The sequence below is a fragment of the Dermacentor albipictus genome, chromosome 5, assembly GCF_038994185.2.
Source record: "Dermacentor albipictus isolate Rhodes 1998 colony chromosome 5, USDA_Dalb.pri_finalv2, whole genome shotgun sequence".
Taxonomy (NCBI): domain Eukaryota; kingdom Metazoa; phylum Arthropoda; class Arachnida; order Ixodida; family Ixodidae; genus Dermacentor; species Dermacentor albipictus.
The window spans coordinates 97,132,231-97,150,399 of record NC_091825.1 but is presented as its reverse complement, the minus strand read 5'-3'; the positions used below and the strand labels follow the sequence as shown (position 1 = coordinate 97,150,399).

Below are 18,169 nucleotides of genomic sequence, written 5' to 3'. Positions count from 1 at the left end.
AAGGAAAGAACAACCGTGATACATGAAGCTATCAGTGCATGCCAGCACGCGTGTACCCAAAGATCACGTGATGGCCTCATCGTAACGTAGGCCGGGATAGGTCTGTCGACAGAGTCGTCTCCGGGCTTTTGCTGCAGCAAAAACATGCCTCATACAGGCACGCGGACACGCGCCTCAGTATTCGCTCCGATAATCCAGTATTCAAACTTGGTCACGCATTACCTCACAGGGTGCTTCCGTCTGACGCAATAGCGAGGCCGCCTTTCCTGCGCTTCCGGCGCGTTAGGTTCCGATTTTTTTTCCTGTATTGAGCCTTGAAATTGGATAACGAATACGTCAAATTATATAGTGCGACGTTTATTGTAAAACAACAAGAACAAGAAAAAAAGAGATAAGGAAAGCGGGGGAATGTGATTTCCTCCAAGTTTCTCAGATGAACAACTGCCCCCAAGTTGCTTTAATGAAAGAGATGATTACCTAATTGCTGTTAACTATTGCTCCGAAACTCACGTTATTAGTGGTATAGGATGTACACTTCGCTTTAAGATTAATCTGCAAGAACGTCACGTTCACCATACTCATCGCCGTTTCATAAAAAAATCTGTAGTTACAAAAGGAAACGCACTATATTTATCTTATAACAGTAAAACAATTGCGTTGTGTTATATAGCTGTATGGGAATGGAATCTTTGCAATACAGTAAAGCACCTTCTTTTGCGACAAAAAATAGCGCTCAAATAATTGATTTTAGTGGTTCCTCAATCAAGGGTGCCCAAATTCACGTGAAGAAAATAGAGCAGTGTACATTTGCAAGTTTATTTGACAATGATATATGCAGACCTCAGGCGCTGCGGGAGTTGACTTAAGCAAAGCTTTCACTGGCGCTTGCGAAGAACGGTTTTCCTCCATTTCTTTAGCAACTATTTAGCGCACGGCCAAGTTTGACTCATTTTCATCAACGCCTCGCCAAAGATAAACTTTTGACCGTCGAATATGCGGTTCCCATGCACGACGACGAAAGAATGACAATGATGGATTGAGGACACCAGAGCAACTACGCCTGAACGACGATGACGGAACGATCCCAATGACGTGACGACCGCTCTATGACTACGGCGCAATGGCGACAACGCAATTGCGACTATGAAATAAACAACAAAGAACGAGTGACAACGCTGGAACGACTAGGACGGTGTGACGACAATGAGATGACGGTGACGGTGTGGCGACGATGGTATGGAAATAATGTGATAGTGATGCTGGAATTGTGACGACGTTATGATGATTTCGGCAATGGCATGACAACGCTGGAATGACGTGGACTGTGTGACGATGACTGAACGGCCACGACGGCATCAAGATGACCGCGAGCGCATGACGACGATGCAATGGTGACAATGACACGACAAGGAGCACATGCTGACTATGAAATGAAAATGATATGATTCCAATGGCTCGACGACGACAGCATTTACGACGGCTGCAGAATGACAGCTAAATGATTGCGGCGATGTGATGGCGGAGGCGTGGTGACGATGGAATGACGAAGACGTAATGATGATGACTGAATTATCATAGTCTTAGGAGTGGGCAGCGAAACCCGGACGAAGGACAAAAGGAAGTAGATAATACAAGCGCATACCTCCTTTTGTCCTTCGTCCGGGTTGCGCTGCACACCCCTTGGAACACGTTCAATCGCCAACTCGCCCAGCTAGCTGTGTTGAATGAATTACGATGTTGGAATAATCATGGTGGCATGACGACGACTATGTGACGACGGCGGGGTGATGAGAACGATACGACAACACAGTGGTGGCGACAATTGACATGGTGGAACGATGGCGACGGCTTAACAAAGAAGGAGCGATCACTATGGAATGAAAGCGATCAAATAACGACGACGCAGTGACGACGACGGCATCATAACGACTAGGCGTTCGTATTGGAGGCCACCTCCATGCTCACGTGCCGCGTCGGGCCGCATATGTTTGCAGTGAGCCCGGTGTTTCCTTGCCCTATGTCATCCGGAATCGGCCAAAAAAGGGCGTTTACTTTGTCTTGTTGACTGTTGTTCTTCATGTCAACGTATAGGGTCCCGTACGTGACGATGCTCGTGAGCAGCGCCGCTTGTATCATTCTAGTGCAGTCTTCTTTGTTGAGTCCGTGAGTTTTGCTTGTCACTCTTTTGGTCAGGTGGGATATTTGTTGCACTGTTCTTCAAATTTTTTTTTCAGCTCTGCTCCCCCGGCCAAGTCTTTTTGAATCAGGAGTCAGAGGATACGGAACGTCGTAACCTGCGGAATCATGATGCCTCCCACCTTTACTACTGGGTCTGGTTGTCGGCCTCTTGTGCGCTTTTTTAGCACCAAGAGCTCCGACTTTTCAGGTGCGCACGTCAGTCCACATGCTTCCAGGTACTTTTCCGTTGTGTGAACCGCTTTCTGCAGAGCGCCTTGCTGTTTACCTGTCGACCCTCCCGTAGCCCAGGTGGTGAGGTCGTCAGCGTATATGGCGTGACCAATCCCTTCTATTTGCTTCAGTTGCTTGGGTAGCAGGCTCATCGCCAGATTGAATAGCATCGGCGAGATGACGGAGCCTTGTGGCGTTCCCCTTCGCGGTGTGTCAAATTTCTCAGAGCGTAAGTTGCCTTTCCCCCACAGGGGCTGTCCGTTCTTTCAGAAAAACTTTGATGTAATTATATATTTTTTCGCTGCAGTTATATACGTTGAGGCGTTGTAATATGGCTTCGTGTCATACGCTGTAGAAAGCCCCTTTCACGTCAAGTGCCAGGATGGCTCATTTGCTGTGCGTGTCCAGTTTGCCGAGGACTTTTTCCTTTACCTGCCGTAACACGTCTTGCGCGGACAGGAGAGCTCTAAATCCGAACATGGTGTTTGGGACGTGTCCGTTGTCTTCGAGATGTTCGATCATGCGGTTGTGCACCATGTGCTCGCAGTGTTTTCCAGCACATGAGGTGATGGATATAGGTCGAAGGTTCTGCACGCTGTTGGACTTGTTGGGTTTAGGTATCATGGTCACCTCGTCATGTTTCCATTCCGGCGGTACTTTACCATGTTCCCAGCACTCGTTGATGTCTTGTTTATTCTGTCGTACCACGGCGCCGTGTTGCGAGTGAGCTTGCTCAAGGCCCTCTCGCGATTTCTGCTTCCGTGAATGGCCGATCCAGTTCTATATATGGGTTGCCTGGATACTCGACAAAGTGCGAATCTACAGTTATGTTCCGCTCCGTACGGAGGAACTTCTCCTTCGATAATGTCTTGCTCTTTCCCCGGGTGGTTGTGTATGAGTCTGCGCTTTCTGTTTTGCGGCGTCTTTGTACTCCTTCTTTGATAGGAGAGTCTTGAGTACCGCCCAAGTGCGTTTGCTGCTTAAGGTCCTTGAAGCTTGTTACATGTTTCGCGCCAGTTCTTTCTTTCAAGTTGTTCAGAGTACGCTTGCGTTTCCTTGATCAGCTTGGAGATTCAAATTTTGAGTTTTTGGTTGCACTTGCTACGCTGCCAGCTTTTCGCGAGGCAGGAGTCTGAAAAAAAAATGTGTAAATAACCGTATACAATGCCATTTTCCGCAAAGAAACGCTGTAAAGATTTCGGAAGTGTAATTTCCACTAGTGAATAATTCCGTGATCCAAGCACTTCTTTTTTAGAAGAACGGTTATCAAGACCGCTCAGCGTTGATTTCAAGGCACTCTTCTAGCAATCGTAAAGAGGTCGAGTCATAAGGACTCTCCCATTGGTGACTATATTTTAACGCAAATTACCAGATAACGGAATAGCTTCCTGTGCACTCCAATTCCAATCTAAGTAGGTGAATCAAAGGCCCGTGGCTGGGTCCGAAAATAACTCCGAAAATAACAAGTTTGGGTCAGTTGTATACAGAAAGCTATCCTCAGAATTTGTATCAAAGTGAGTGTTTTGGATAATAAATTTTCATTGTTTCTGGTAATAATTGTAAGAGCTACAAATTCCGTGACTGGAATAGAGTACAGTGGAGTCGATTTTATGTTAGGCCATAATCAATACTGCAACATAGATGTTAGGAACAATGCTGTAAGTTTAAACATTGAATAAAAACAAACGTTTTGTGCGAATACATACCACAAGAACCGGGTTATACAAGTGTAATACAAGATGAAATTGGCCATGTGCACAGAAATACATGACTAATAAATAAGAAGGCTTTGGGTGAAAATAGGCTGTGAGTTCTCTTCGAAAGGCTATAACTTCGCGAATGCTGAGGATGTTTTCAAGGATACCGTTACAAAGCATTACAGCTTGAGACAGTGCCGGTCAATTGTAATTTCACGTGTGGCCTGAAATTTCTTGATAGCCGACATGCTTCCGACAGGTGTCATGAGGTGCAGGTCGCGTGAGGTTGGGACATGATTTAGAGAGGGACAAAGAAGATGGTTTTTGGCTGTTTATTATTTCACGAAGCGGACAATAGAAAGGAAACATGGACGACAAGCAAATCTGGTTTGTCACCCTGTACTGAGTGAAGGGGATAACGTTTCCTGACAGTTCGGTTTTCCACTGAATACTTGTACTCTGTGTCGCTTAAAACGTTATACAAAGATATATTGTCCATGCTTTTTCCGCCTCCATTTTACCGATCACTATACATTCAATGGCCAGGTCACGATGTTCTAAAGCGAGTTCGTAAAATGTATATATCCCCTTGCTGCAAAACATTCTTTTATAAACTTCATAGTGAAACCATACCGGTTAAAACATGGCTACAGAAAATGGGTATCTTTGTCTCTTCTGTTAACTGTCGCCTTTGTGACATGCCTGAGACGATTGAACACTGTTTTATTAGTTGCACCGATGCCATACTATTTTGGGATGTCCTCCAACGGACTTTAAAAAAAGAATTTGACATCAACGCTCATACTGTGCGATACCTGCTGCCGACCGCTGATAATAGTGCACCTTTCGATATGTTTTTTCTCATCGGAATGCACAGTTTGTGGAAAACGCGAATGATGGACCGAAACGCCGAAGCGGTTATACCTACAAGGGTGAATTTCATCCAAATCGCAATCCAAATTATCGCAGGTGACGGCGACAAAGGGACTACTTCGGTTTTTGAAAGAGACGGGATTGGACAAGCGGCTGTGAGAGTGACGTCGCGTACCATGCCAGAATGATGGACTCCAACGGACGATGTGTGTGTGCTGTGATATGTGCTCTCTCTCCTTCTCCCCCTTCCCCATCTTTAATCTCCCCCATCCCTCTCCCATGTGTAGGGTAGCAAACCGGTTGAGCCATACTGGTTAACCTCCCTACCTTTCCTTCTCCACTTTTTCCTTCCTTCCTTCCTTAATCCAAATGACACTACACCTAAAGCAGGTTTATGATGGACTTGATACCGAGCCGGACTGGTACCCCATTTTGTTGAGGTACCTATCCTCACCACCCTTCTAAAATGAAGCCCCATTTCTAGCCACAGTATGGACGATGCCATTCTCTGAGTGACTATCATTGTGCTCTCCATACTCTGACTATGCACAACTGGTGATTATCGGGTTGCTGCTACTGCAATAAATACCATGAAAGAAAGAAAAAAAAAGAACTCGTGGCTGAGTGGTAGCGTCTCCGTCTGTGCCTGCTGGGATTTATCGCTCACGGCCAACGCCGACGACGCCGACGCCGACTTCGACGACACCGGCTTTTCTGCGACACGAGCTCCTTAACGCTGTCGCGTTAAAACAAGCACGTTGGCGCCAACGTACGATGACTTAGGCCCGTATTCACAAACCAACCTTATACTTATCTTTTGCCTTCCTTACCTTTTCAGCGCCTTAACGCGTTTCATAAACAAACCTTATGCTTAAATCGAACCTTTCCTTAACCTTACCGGCTCGGAAAAGGAGCGTTCCTTAAGGTAGCCCGGCAGCTACCTTAAGGCGCCACTTATTATGGCCGACCACGCAAGCAGCTTTTCAGAGCTAGTCGATTTTGTCACCCTATTAAGGGAAGCCGATGTTCGCGAAGCCCTTCCTTAAGTAAAGCTCATCCGGCGTGTACTCAGGGACCCTCAGAATGTCATGGAGATGTACAACGACGGCGAGTTTCTTGGCAGGTTCCGCTTTTCAAAACGAGCGGTGGTACACCTTCTCTCCATCCTGCCACTTGCTCCGAGCCCAGACGATCGCGGTTCGCCCGTGCCGCCACTTCTCTTTCAAGTTGTCCCAACACTTGCGTAGCTGATGCTCCGTGCGCGGGTGGACTCCGTTCTTACTGTTGAACTGTTGTTCTATCTGCTGCCATTTCTTTTTCTTCTTGCTCAGGGACACCGCATCAGTACGCTTGTTGTCCAGCACGTTGCTCTCTCTCGTCACCAAGTCAATCAAAATTCCCCGCTCCTCCTCCGTAAAGTTGATTTTCTTCCTCTCAGTGGCCATTCCCACAACAGATCTTACAATAAGCAAACGAACACTTCAAAACACAAATAAATGAACAAATGAGGAAATAAATAAATAAATAAATAAATAAATAAATACGCGCAATATTTACAGCGTCTAACGCAAGTTATAGCTAACACAGAAGAGAAAAAGTGAAGGAACTGCGCTCGAGCACCGCAAAATGGAAATGGAAAATGAAGCACCGCAAATGGAAAAAAAAAAGACGGCAACGCGTGTTGCCATGGCAACACGCGTTGCCGTTCTTTTGCGCGTCTCTCATCTGCAGATGAGAGACGCGCAACAGCTAGAACTCGCTCTTTTCACATTGCTTTTTCACAACGCGTAATAATGCGCCATCCAATGTTTATATTTATTGTTGTCAGCGACAAAAGTATGTTTCCTTTTTAATAACTGAGCGGTTTAAGGCCAAGAAAAGTTCATAGCCTCGCACCCATGCTCATCTCTTATGACGATAAGGCCGCCTTCGATAAGGACGCCTTTTCACGCAATAAGGGACGCTTCTGAATCATACCTTGGCCTTTTCTCAACCTTATACTTTCCTCATCCTTATAAAAGGGCGCCTTATAGCGTTAAGGTAAGGTTGGTTTGTGAATACGGGCCTTATTGTGCTTCCAGGGTACACGCATCCTTGATAATAGACAGTTTTAGTTACACGTACGTAGAGGCTCCACGTACGCAAACGTGAAAAGCCTACGTACCTTACGTGCACGCCATCTGAAACGCTTTCAGCCACACGTACGCGACGCACGCCAAGAGGGACCCCGTAGCTCCATCTGTCGGGAAATGTGAACATGGCGGAAGCCAATTCAATCCTGTCGCCGTGTTTCAATGCGAGCCGTCTGCGTGCGCGCGGCCCGCTATCGCTTGTTCGTGGTCTTGTGGAACTCTCACGCGAAGCTGTCTACGTGCGCAAGAAACGCACGCAAAGAATTGAATCTCACGTACGTCCGTGAGACGCGCGCGTGCCCGCTACGTTCTACGCATGCGCACTGCTCACACGTAGAAGCTCTACGTACGTAAAGCCTCTACGTACGTGTAACTAAAACTGTCCAATCAAGCAGACGACGGTTTGTATGCAGCAGACGACGGAAGGAAGAAGCGTTCGCTTTGATATGACGATAATATCCCGACCTAATCCAACACCCTCTCAATATTCTTCAGGCCCCTCCTGACCTCTCCATTCCACACGCGCTACGTCCCACCATGTGTCCGGCTGCTCGACCGGCATGACCATTCCTGCAAGAGACAGCAAAAACGCCAATGCCGACGCCGTCCCTGTTGCCGCGTTCGCCACGAACTAGCGTGAAGCGCGCGCAGTGAACTTTAGCGCAGCCGGTCGTCTCATCCGGCGTCTAGTTCAGTTGTATCGCAAGCAGTACCAGCGGCTTCAGTCAGTCGTTGCCACCTGTTCACCGTGCGATGGTTCTAATGCAATACAGGTTCCTGTCTTTGTAGACCAGTGTTTTATTGTGTTTACTTGTGTTTACTTAAAGACAACCTCTGCAACGTCTACAGTATCTTGTCCGTGTGGCTGTTCTTTTTGCGGCGTGCATACGTGTAAGCTGTATAGTACCGTAGGAATGGGAAGCTCACCCGGAGTTCATCGCTGAATGCCTGCCTTGCTGCGGCGAGTGTAACTTCGTGAAATATGCGCCGGTGCTGTGTTCCCGGGTGCCGTGTAAACTATGACAATTGGCCCAAAAGTGCATGTTTACTGCTTTCCAAGAGACGAAGCACTGCAGAAAGCATGGTTGTGAGCCATTCCACGGAAGTTCACACCTACAGCGCATTCGAGGGTAAGGCACTGAAGCTTTGCTTCACGGATTTTTTTTTTGTCGTGAGCTGTTGCGATTGTTTTGGGCTATGACTAAAGAATGGAAAGCACCCTTCGTACGCAGTGAGAGACTTTTAAATAATGTACGGAGTGGGCAGCAGGCATTTATTCCCGCGGATGAGCACTATACTGCGTACATCTGTGCACGAATAATAACTTTGCGGACGCCCAAACGATCTTCATTCTCGCATTTTAGCTCGTATACCTTGATTATCATCCTTACTACAAATTGCGCTTCTTCTGCCTGCCACAATGCTTGTCTGTTTGCGTGGCAAATGTGGAAAACGCCCACACTCTTAAGATGCTTTTTACTTAGCGTTTTAGGCAATAGACAGTTTTGACGAATGGCCTTGCCTCATTTCATTTTCTCACGCAGGTACGTGAACTGCACTTCCATGGAGATGACTTCATCATGACGTTGTTTCATCAAGTTGGACAGGAACAATAGAGGTAAAGCGTGATAGGTTGCAGTTGAAGGAGGGTGCTGTGCCTTCTGTGTTCCCAAACTGTCCAAAATACTTTTCCTCAGTGCCAGCACGCAGTGAATTGCCAGACACCAAAAAAGCAAGAAGAGAAAACGCTGCGCTACAGGAGGTTATAAAAGATACCCTGTATCTAATGAATTTGAACAGAAAAGAAACAAAGTTTCATCATACGAGAAACTGAAAGCTAAGCTGTCTGGAATTTGCAACACAACATTTTGGACTGTTTCTGTCGATGAACAATGCGTTAGGTTTCTTCTCATTGTGAACGATCCTTCACCTAACGTGAAATGCACCTTGCTAGTTCTCGCAGATCTATCACTTTCCGTTTTCCAGAACGGAGTGAAGCTTCAGTCGCTTGCTTGTGGCAGCACTGTGCCAATTCAAGTATGTGACACCTCCAGTCTGTCCTTGTTGCTAGAGGAGATCGAGAAACACTTCCATGGTATACCCGGAGTGACGAAAGAGTCGAAGGAAACTAAATTCATCATGACGTCATTGAGTACAGTGATACGCCGGAAGAACACTCTGCTTTGCTGAAATTTCTGGGTGGGCAGATAGAACCTCTTGCGAAGTAGCATGTGTATAGTCCAGAACTGTTGGTGTATTATGAATTTCTCCTCACGCCTATCACTTCACAAGAGCTGCATCAAGAATGATCTTGCCCCATCGTTCCACACTCCGGCGTGTTTGCTCAAATTACAAAGCTGACCCTCTTCTAGTGCAAAACCAAACAGGCTACCTTTCCTATATGCGACGAGAACGAGTGAAGTCAATGCAGGACCATGAAAAGACCGTCACCCTGATGATTGATGACATCCACCTAAAACCATACTTCGACTACAAAGGGGGCACAATAGTAGGATCATCGGTTCATTCCACGGAACCCGCCACAACAGCTGATGTGTTCGTGGTACAGTCGCTCCTTTCTGCAAATAAGGACATAATTCACATGCTGCCTGTGAACAAAATGAGCGCAGAAATTTTGCATGAACATGCGAAGAACATAATCCTAAATGTTGAGGAAATGGGCCTTAACGTTATCGCTGTAGTAACAGACAACAGTACTCTGAACCGCAAGAAGATGTCCTTATTTGCTGCAAGCGCTCAAGTGAGCATTGTCTATCCCCATCCAGCAGACGAAGCTCGTCCTCTTTTCTACGTTGTATATCCTGCGCATCTCTTGAAGTGCATCCGGAACAATTGGATCAACCAGAAAAACCACCCTGTATGAAAGCTGCTTCTTTTGCAGCTGTGCGGCAGCTTTATTCTGCAGATAAATCATGGCTTGTGAAGGCTGACTACAGATTGAACGCAAAAGCCGTGAATCCAACCCCTTTGGAGCGGAAAAATGTGAAGCTCGTCCGTCCTGGATGTCATGAATGAGTTCGTGTCAAATGCACTTAGAACACATGGTTCCCCGTTCAAGATTGTACAAGCTGAGTCGACCGCTCTTTTCACTGACGTTATCCTCACATGGTGGCAGATAGTCAATGTAAAAAACCCTTGCAAAGGCCAGAGGCTTAGGGAAAGCATGCAGTATCCTGTAAGGTCTGTTGACGACACACAGTTAACATTCTTGAGTGCAGTTGTCGACTGGCTGGACGCTTGGACACAAATTGGCGCCAGCAGTGGCTCGCTTACGAAAGAGACGCACAGTGCTTTGCGATTGACGTGCTATTGCCTGGTTGAGCTCTCGTGCTACTGCTTGGAGGTACTTCACTTTAAGTACGTCTTGCTGGGAAAGCTTCAGACGGACACGCTAGAAGAGCGATATGAATGCCATTGTTTACATTGCAGGATACGCTGCTTATGCTGCTTTAAAGAAGCTTTCATGTTCCATTTGCTTCAGCACACTGGTTATTGAAAACCGTGAGATTGAAGCGGCAAACACAGCAATGATAGATAACCTACCAAGAGGAGGGCTGAAGTTTCAGAAGCTATGCACAGTGCATATGGTACTGATGACGAAATTAGTTGCAAAGAAATTGTCTTATGGAGCCAACGCGAAAGATTTTCTCTACTGTGGTAATCAGCGTGGTGTTGTGTTTTCGCAGACGATTTCTCTCCTGGAAGAACCAGACATTGAGACATGCGAGAATCGTCATTCTGCACAAACTCTCTTGCGTTTGGTAGTTCGTGTTGCAACCAATGTAGTTTTAAGCAACTTTTGCAAAGTAAGAAATGACACAATACAAGACAGTGCGCAGCAGAAGGCGGCAGCCCGGAAAGCAGCAAATCTGAAGAAAAAGTGAACGCAATAAATGTGGATGCAAGTTCCTTCCAATGCAATAAAAATGCTCTTGCGAGCACTTCACTGCTGGCGTATCATGGTTTCTTATTACAGTGGTTGAACTAGCTACGCAATGCTTCACTTAGAATCTTTAAAAGCGGTAACTTAAATCTGAAATTCTCATATCATCAACCAAGACACAAAATACATTATGCTACCAGCTAACCTTAATTCTTAACCTCACCTACTCTTCCATTTGGAAAAAACTTTTTCCTGCCTACTACTCGATTTAATATACTCTTTCAGGTTTTTACGCCTACTATATCAACTGTACGAACCCATTATCCTATGTACACTTGCCCCCGCCCGCTTCTGCGCACGTCACCCTCCCATTTGTTATTCCGGTTTCGGTCCCCCCTCTATTTTCCCTTCTTTTTTTACATGTTTTTTGAAACCCCCTCACCAACACATTCCGAAGTCAATATGCCTTTTTCGGCGCCTCAACCCAGGGTATCGCAATTTCTGGATGCCCGCCGTAGCAACACCTACGCTGAGCGACTGCATGGGGCAATGCCCCTTGAAAGACCATGCCGCTGCCTTTCAGTCACCCCATCCATTGCACCGCGGATTCCTCTTCGCCATCTTAACTACTTCAAAACTACTCGACGTATTGCTGCTATGCAACTCAAGTCACTCTTTCAACTCATGTTTTTTTTCTTTGGTGTTAGTCGCGCACTGACCGCCTGACCGCCTCTTCTAATGGCATAAAAACATGCCGTCAACGATACCCCTAAATGCTTCCTATCCTCCCGCATCCCCAACGAGCTCCCAGGCCCCATCTTTCTTCAATTTTTTTCCTCTTTCTTTTTTTTCTCTCTTTTTATGTCTTGGCGTCGCCCTGGCTTCGCCCTCCTCCCCCTTTTCTCCCTGCCTTTCTTTTTCTTTACTCCCCACGCTCCTACTCTTCCGCTCTTGTCCCCCCGTCTTGGGAACGAAGCTCACAGACGTCGGATGACAGCGCTCGTTTCCTCTGAAGTCTCTCTCTTTACAACCAGCCGCGAGTGACAACACCCGCATGTGACGTCACTGCGCTAACCGTATAAAACTAACATGCCGAGGACGACGAGACCGGCTTTGACGAAGATAGGTCCTCTTATCGAAACGTTGGCCAGCCTTTCTGAGGCACCTTATCCCTGTTTATAAACTTTATATCACAGTGTGCTATTCCATCTGTCAGCCCCATTCTTGATTTTGCACTTGCGTGCGGAAAGGCTATTTATATGGTGTGCCGTAATAGCATTTTGCCCCATTAACACACATGGTCGAACTGTGACAGCTGACAGTTCAACGTTACTGTGAGTGCATGCCATGATATCTGAATGCAAAAATGCTAACAGCGAAGCAGAAGACTTTTTACAAACTTCCAGAACGCGCAATATAGTGTCGTCACAGAGCATGTGAAGATGTTTAAATTAATAAGGCAAAAAGCTTGATTAGGAGCTAAAAGCGGGAATATTGTTCAGTAATATGGTGTCCTGTAATAAAGAAACCAATCATAAATAAAGCAGATAAAGAACAGTATTAGGCAGGCACAAACTACTCCATTTCATTTTTTGCGGCAACCACGAAAGAAAAATGGACAAATTACTGTATCAGACAGCTTGAAAATTTTGGCAGCTAAGTGCGGCAGTACCCTAACTGCAGTGCAAACACTTTAAAATAGCGAAGCGCAGCGCCAGTACGGTCACTTAACGTGATGTCATGTTACCGATGGAGAGGACTTAAAGATTATTGAGAGGGTGCTGCCTAATCATTCCGCTGATGGTGTCGTCGAACGAATGGTCGCAAGCCGGAGGTAAACTCCACGTGAATTTTGCTTGTAAGACTTGGAGATCGACTTTAAAAACGTACTAGAGCCTTTACGTCTCCATCAGATCTTATAGCAGAAGGCTTGAAGACATTTACTATAAGCTGCACAGAAGACGTCTATATTTGTGCTTAATTTAGCGCTAGCCGAGCCAAGCTGGGTCAAGACGAGTCTGGAACACTTGTAGTCTACTTTTGCTTCCTGAGTCGTTAAGGAGTCGTACAGGAAATACTCAGCGCTGCGTTTTTTCAGCGAAGATGTGAAAGCCTACGCGATATTTGCGCTTCGTTATTACTAATATCTTTTTCTGCAAACAGCTATACACGATATGTCAACCAAGCTAAAAAGATAAAATCGAGATGGGTATTTTAAAGCGGCTGTCCCTCTTAGTACAAACGGCGATCCAACGGCTTGCGCACATCTTGAAGTTGAATTCTTTCCCTCACGCCCGTCATAGGTCTACAGTTGCGTATTGTTGTATTTGCAGGATTCTTCGTTCACTGCTCTTGTGTACTTTTTGAGTCTGTCTGCGTATGCGTAACTGCTCTAATGAGGTCGACTGTTGCGCAGTGCACTGCTGAGCTCGGAGTTGTGGGTTCTACTATGGCAGCGAATTGCAAAAACGCTCGGGTACTTAGATTTAGGCGCACGTTGACCAACCCCAGATTGTAAACAAAATATCACGCAAATCCCATACGGAATCCCTCGTACTCAGATCTTGGTGTTCGCACGTAAAACCGGAAATTTTTTGTAGTAATTAAGACAATTCGTGTATGAGCATCGCAATTGCGTAATAACAGCAACATGTTCTTACGCTTAACAGCAACAAAAGAATTGTATCATCTAGGAAGATGCCATCTCAATTTTATTCCTCCGGTGGATTTTGTTCGTCAGTGACATCTCGTCGAATCGTTCTCCATGTGGTGACAATGGCCTCTGAAGCCAAGTAGAGGAACCGCTTGACAGCTTCTCCATAATCCACACAGAGGTTAAACACTGTTGTCGTGAGGGTAAAGGCATGTTCGGAAAAACGGATCATCGTCAACGTCTGGCTCCGTAGAACTTCCGGACGGATGGTCCCAGCGGCGGTTCCACAGTGTATGGCCATCGGCATTGCTGTCGACGCGAAAAACAAAATGACTCCAGCCAGCATGCTGGTGACAATAGCTATGCCGAGCATTATTCCTGCTCCAATCAGATGAAAAGCCGCAAGGCCGCATAGAAGCGGCACCATAAAGACGCCTACGGCGATTTGCCAGAGGAAGAGGGCGAGCTGCCTCAGGAACTTGAACATGATGCAACGTCTTCTTCTTGTGCTGCGACTCACGTCCCAGGGCATTGGAGACGCTTTCTTTCTGCAATGGGTGGTTATTGAGAACTGTGAGTTCACAGGAGCCGAGAACACGAAAACGAACAATTACAACAAGCGATCAAGAGTGCCGGAACTGCGCAAGAGACAAAGAAAACATCTACAACTGCTATGCTCGGCACAGCAGATGTAGACCTACTGCAGGACCTACTAGTAAGCCTGAATCAGTGCGCGTTGCGTATAAAAAAAAACTACTGCAGAAATTCTAAGAATCGTCTACTAAAGCATAAGCATTGTTTGACTCGGCTGGGACTATGTTTTTACAGCGAAGTTGTATATGGCTAGGATCTGGCGGATCGCGTCCACGCGAAGTCCAACAGTTTTTCAGATTTGGCCCTAACCCAAAGATAGTGCAATGCCGGGCAAACGCGTGGCGGAGGTGAAGCAATCACTCCTCATACGTTGGCCGATCCCGAAGATATTGCGACACCGAGCCAAACCGTGACGGAGTTGCAGTTCGCCACTATAAGGGGCCCACATACACAGACTTTCGCTGGGCATCCTTCTTCACAGAGTAGAAGGGCACTGAGTTTTTTGCTTACAGTGTTGCTTACTTGCATTTCCTAGCTTACGCACATCTAGCCTTGGCATTTCTGGTGGCAAAGAATTCTTAGGCTTTAGTAGACAATTTTTCAGATTTTTTTGCCGCATCCGACCCCTTAATGCGATCGTACAAATTGAGCCGGCACGCCAGGCAGGAACGCGCCTCGACGGAGCAGAGCGCTCGAAAGCAGTAGCGCGTTAGGCGTTGCGTGACGGGAGAGTGCATTGCCGCGATACTACCCGTGCTGTCACTCTCCCAAGTCTGTGTTGCGCGCATTCTTTAACGCGACAGCGTTAAGGAGCTCGTGTCGCAGAAAAGCCGGTGTCGTCGGTGTCGGCGTCGGTGGCGTTGGCCATGAGCGATAAATCCCAGCAGGCACTTCATGAATAAAAAACAACTTGCAAGATGGGCTGGGTGGGAACCGAACCAGGGTCTCCGGAGTGTGAGACGGAGACGCTACCACTGAGCCACGAGTTCGATGCTTCGAAGCGGTACAAAAGCGCCTCTAGTGAATGCGGTGTTGCCTTGGAAACGAGCTGTTTCTAAGGCTCAGGCATGCGTCGCTTGCTCAGGAGCACATTTCGTTGCCGCGCCGAACGCTGCGTTGCTCGACGCTCACCGCGTCCGATGCGGGGCGCGTAGTCGCTGCGCCGTAGCCCATTGTCTCACACCCCTTGGCGGGCCGACGGGAACGCTGTCGCGTTCCACTCTTGAAGGCGAAGCTTAAGCGTCCTCCAATTTTTTCCACGTAAGCTCTCGCCTGTTTCACCTGTGTTCTGACTGCGCCTGGGTAAGGCCCAACGAAACGAGCGAAGCGTCTCAACGCGCTCGCTTGCCCGCGAGGTGTTCATAACTCGAAGGGCGCTCAGCAGCGTTCCGTTGGACAATGGGCCACACCAAAATTTCAAGATGGCCCTCCCTCAAATTTAAATTCGCCCATCCACAAATTTCAGGTTGGCCCACCCCCAGATTTAAGCTGGCCAGCCTCCAAATTTTAAGTTGGTCTATCCCCAAATTTAACTTGGCCTACTTCCTCAATGAACCTGGACTACACCCAGATTTGAGGTTGGCCCACACAAAAACTTCCTGCCACTGCTCGTGCGTTCGTCGTCTTCTACAGTTGGCTGGCGCTATCTTGAAAGCGACGGGAAGGTGAGACGGACGAACGCACTGACAGTTTTCTCGTTGGGTAACCGTAGAAATGCTTGTTAATTAAAAAAGAAGTTCAGTGCCATGCCACTCTCTGAAGGCGGATGACCAACAAAGCTGTGTATAGCGACGACTTATTGATTTAATTATGGTGATTACAATATTGATTGTATAAAGACACATACAGGTGACTTAGTGATACATTGTCGTTCAGCGATGGGCTGAAAGTCGATGCTGGAAAATTTGTCAGCAAACGTCTACACATGACCGATGACGCGTAGTTGGTGACGCGATGACATGTGTACAGCATTGAATGCCGAACCTATCCTTCTTGCGGTATTTGGGCTCCCCGGGCATCACGCATACGCTTGGCGTTAATAGCCCGCTCGTCTTCAGTGGTTTCCTTTTGCCGCCGCCATGATGATTCCCGTTTCTGTTCGGGAAAGTGATCTTCACGGCCACGCTGCTGTTCGTCGCAGGGCAGAAGGCGGCTATCCCTATGGCTGTCCGACGATCCAGGCCAGTCGACTGACGCGCGCTCGGCCTTAGCGGCTTCCCACCACCTTCGCGCCCATTCCCGCTTCTGCTGACGCCGTCGCTCTTGAAGGGCACGCTGCCCTTCTACGATGCGCACAACAGCCAGGAAACTGTTTGGGTTTCTATCACATAATTTGGAGGCCGCTTAAGCTTCACATTTAAGAGTGGAACACCATAGCGTTAAGGTTCCCTACTGCTTTTCAAGCTTCCCGACAACTGCAGCTTATGTAACCGTAACGTTTACAGGGAAACGCCGGCGGTGAGCGTTATGCAGGAAGGCAATATCTCTGGTAGAAACACTGCCTCTTGCGGGAGTCCATCTTTTGCTATTGTTTCGCACTTTTAATATTTCAGCCTGGGAAGATATAACATAAAAGGTGGGCGCTGTCGGTGTATTTTTCTTCAATACATTTGTTTGAGGGCTGCTGTTCTCACAATTCTGAGGAATAACTTTGTAAAGACTGAAAGAGAAGGTACGAGCAATTTCGTTGGCAGAAAAGTGGTTGGGTATGGGTAGTTCGGGATAAGGTTCGGTATTATTTTTCCCGAAGCGACGCCGGACGTGGACGCCAGATTTTCTGCGACACGAAGGGCACACGTCCTACGCATAGCACGCCGAGAACGCAACTGCTCATAGCGTCGCTAGGTGATGTTGACGTCACAGTAAACAGGCGGGCACATAACGTCGGACTACAAACGCGCCTGCAGCGTTTATAGGCTTACGGTGTCGGCACGCAGGTGAGCGTTGCTTGACGCCGGGCGCGTCGGAGTGCTGTACTCAGCTATATCAATTTCTTGGTCTACGTGAACCTCTTCTGCGCACGTAGAAAAAAATGGAAGCCTAGCTAAATACAGCGAACAACATGAACTAGAGAAAGGAAGAGCAGGTCGACTTACTCGTTTGCTGCTTTCTAGGGGGAGATGAACTGATGATGATGGGCTCATATTATGGCTGATACCCACACTGGGGGATTGGCCAAGAATTGTCTGCTGAAACGTTTATTTACCCCCGTATGCAGAGATGCAACTTAAGTCGAAGCACATGCTTGACTTTTGATCCGAGTGACGCCTATCGGGAACGCGCCGAAGGAAACGCAGTGAGCGTCTTTGGGCACGTTAGCGCCAGGCGTCATCTAAATCAAGTCAAGCATGTGCTTCGACTTAAGTTGCATCTCTGTATACGGGGGTTAATGTTTTGAAGTGTGACATATTCGATTAAAACAAAAAAGAAAGAAAAGCAAACATACAAGAAAGAAACAAATTCCGAAATAACTTTCAAAAAGTTATTCATTTAGTTGATTTCTGTAACCGGAAATGGCATGAAACAGGTCCCTGTGGCTGACATCTATAATTGATGCACTGAAAGATGGCATTATTTCTGATGATAAGATTAACCATAATTTAACACGCGGAATTTCTGCATGTCTTTTTATTAAGAATTTATATCAGCGAGATGACGAAAAATAGTCACATACACTCTGTTTTTTGGCAGTATGGGCACAGAGGCGACAGCGTTAGACCAGTCCTGTGTAAATATAGGTTTAATGGAACGTCAGGGCCGCGTAATCTCGTGGTCATTACTTCTCGTTATCTTAATAGACACCACTGGATATTCCGCGGAAACCTTAGGTGTTGAAATTCTGTCCATGTTATTGAATAAATGAGATCTCTATGAATAAAATATTTTCGATACCTAATTGCTGTTAATT

General features: G+C 46.9%; 1 long non-coding RNA gene across 1 annotated transcript; it reads right to left on the bottom strand.

Annotated features, from left to right (window-relative positions):
• Positions 1 to 13,719: 13,719 nt before the first annotated feature.
• On the bottom strand, positions 13,720 to 17,581 carry LOC135917275 (uncharacterized). Its single transcript, XR_010569245.2, has 3 exons — positions 17,358 to 17,581; positions 17,184 to 17,275; positions 13,720 to 14,216 (listed from the first exon to the last, which is right to left on the bottom strand). It is a non-coding gene; the product is annotated as an uncharacterized lncRNA (long non-coding RNA).
• Positions 17,582 to 18,169: the final 588 nt, after the last annotated feature.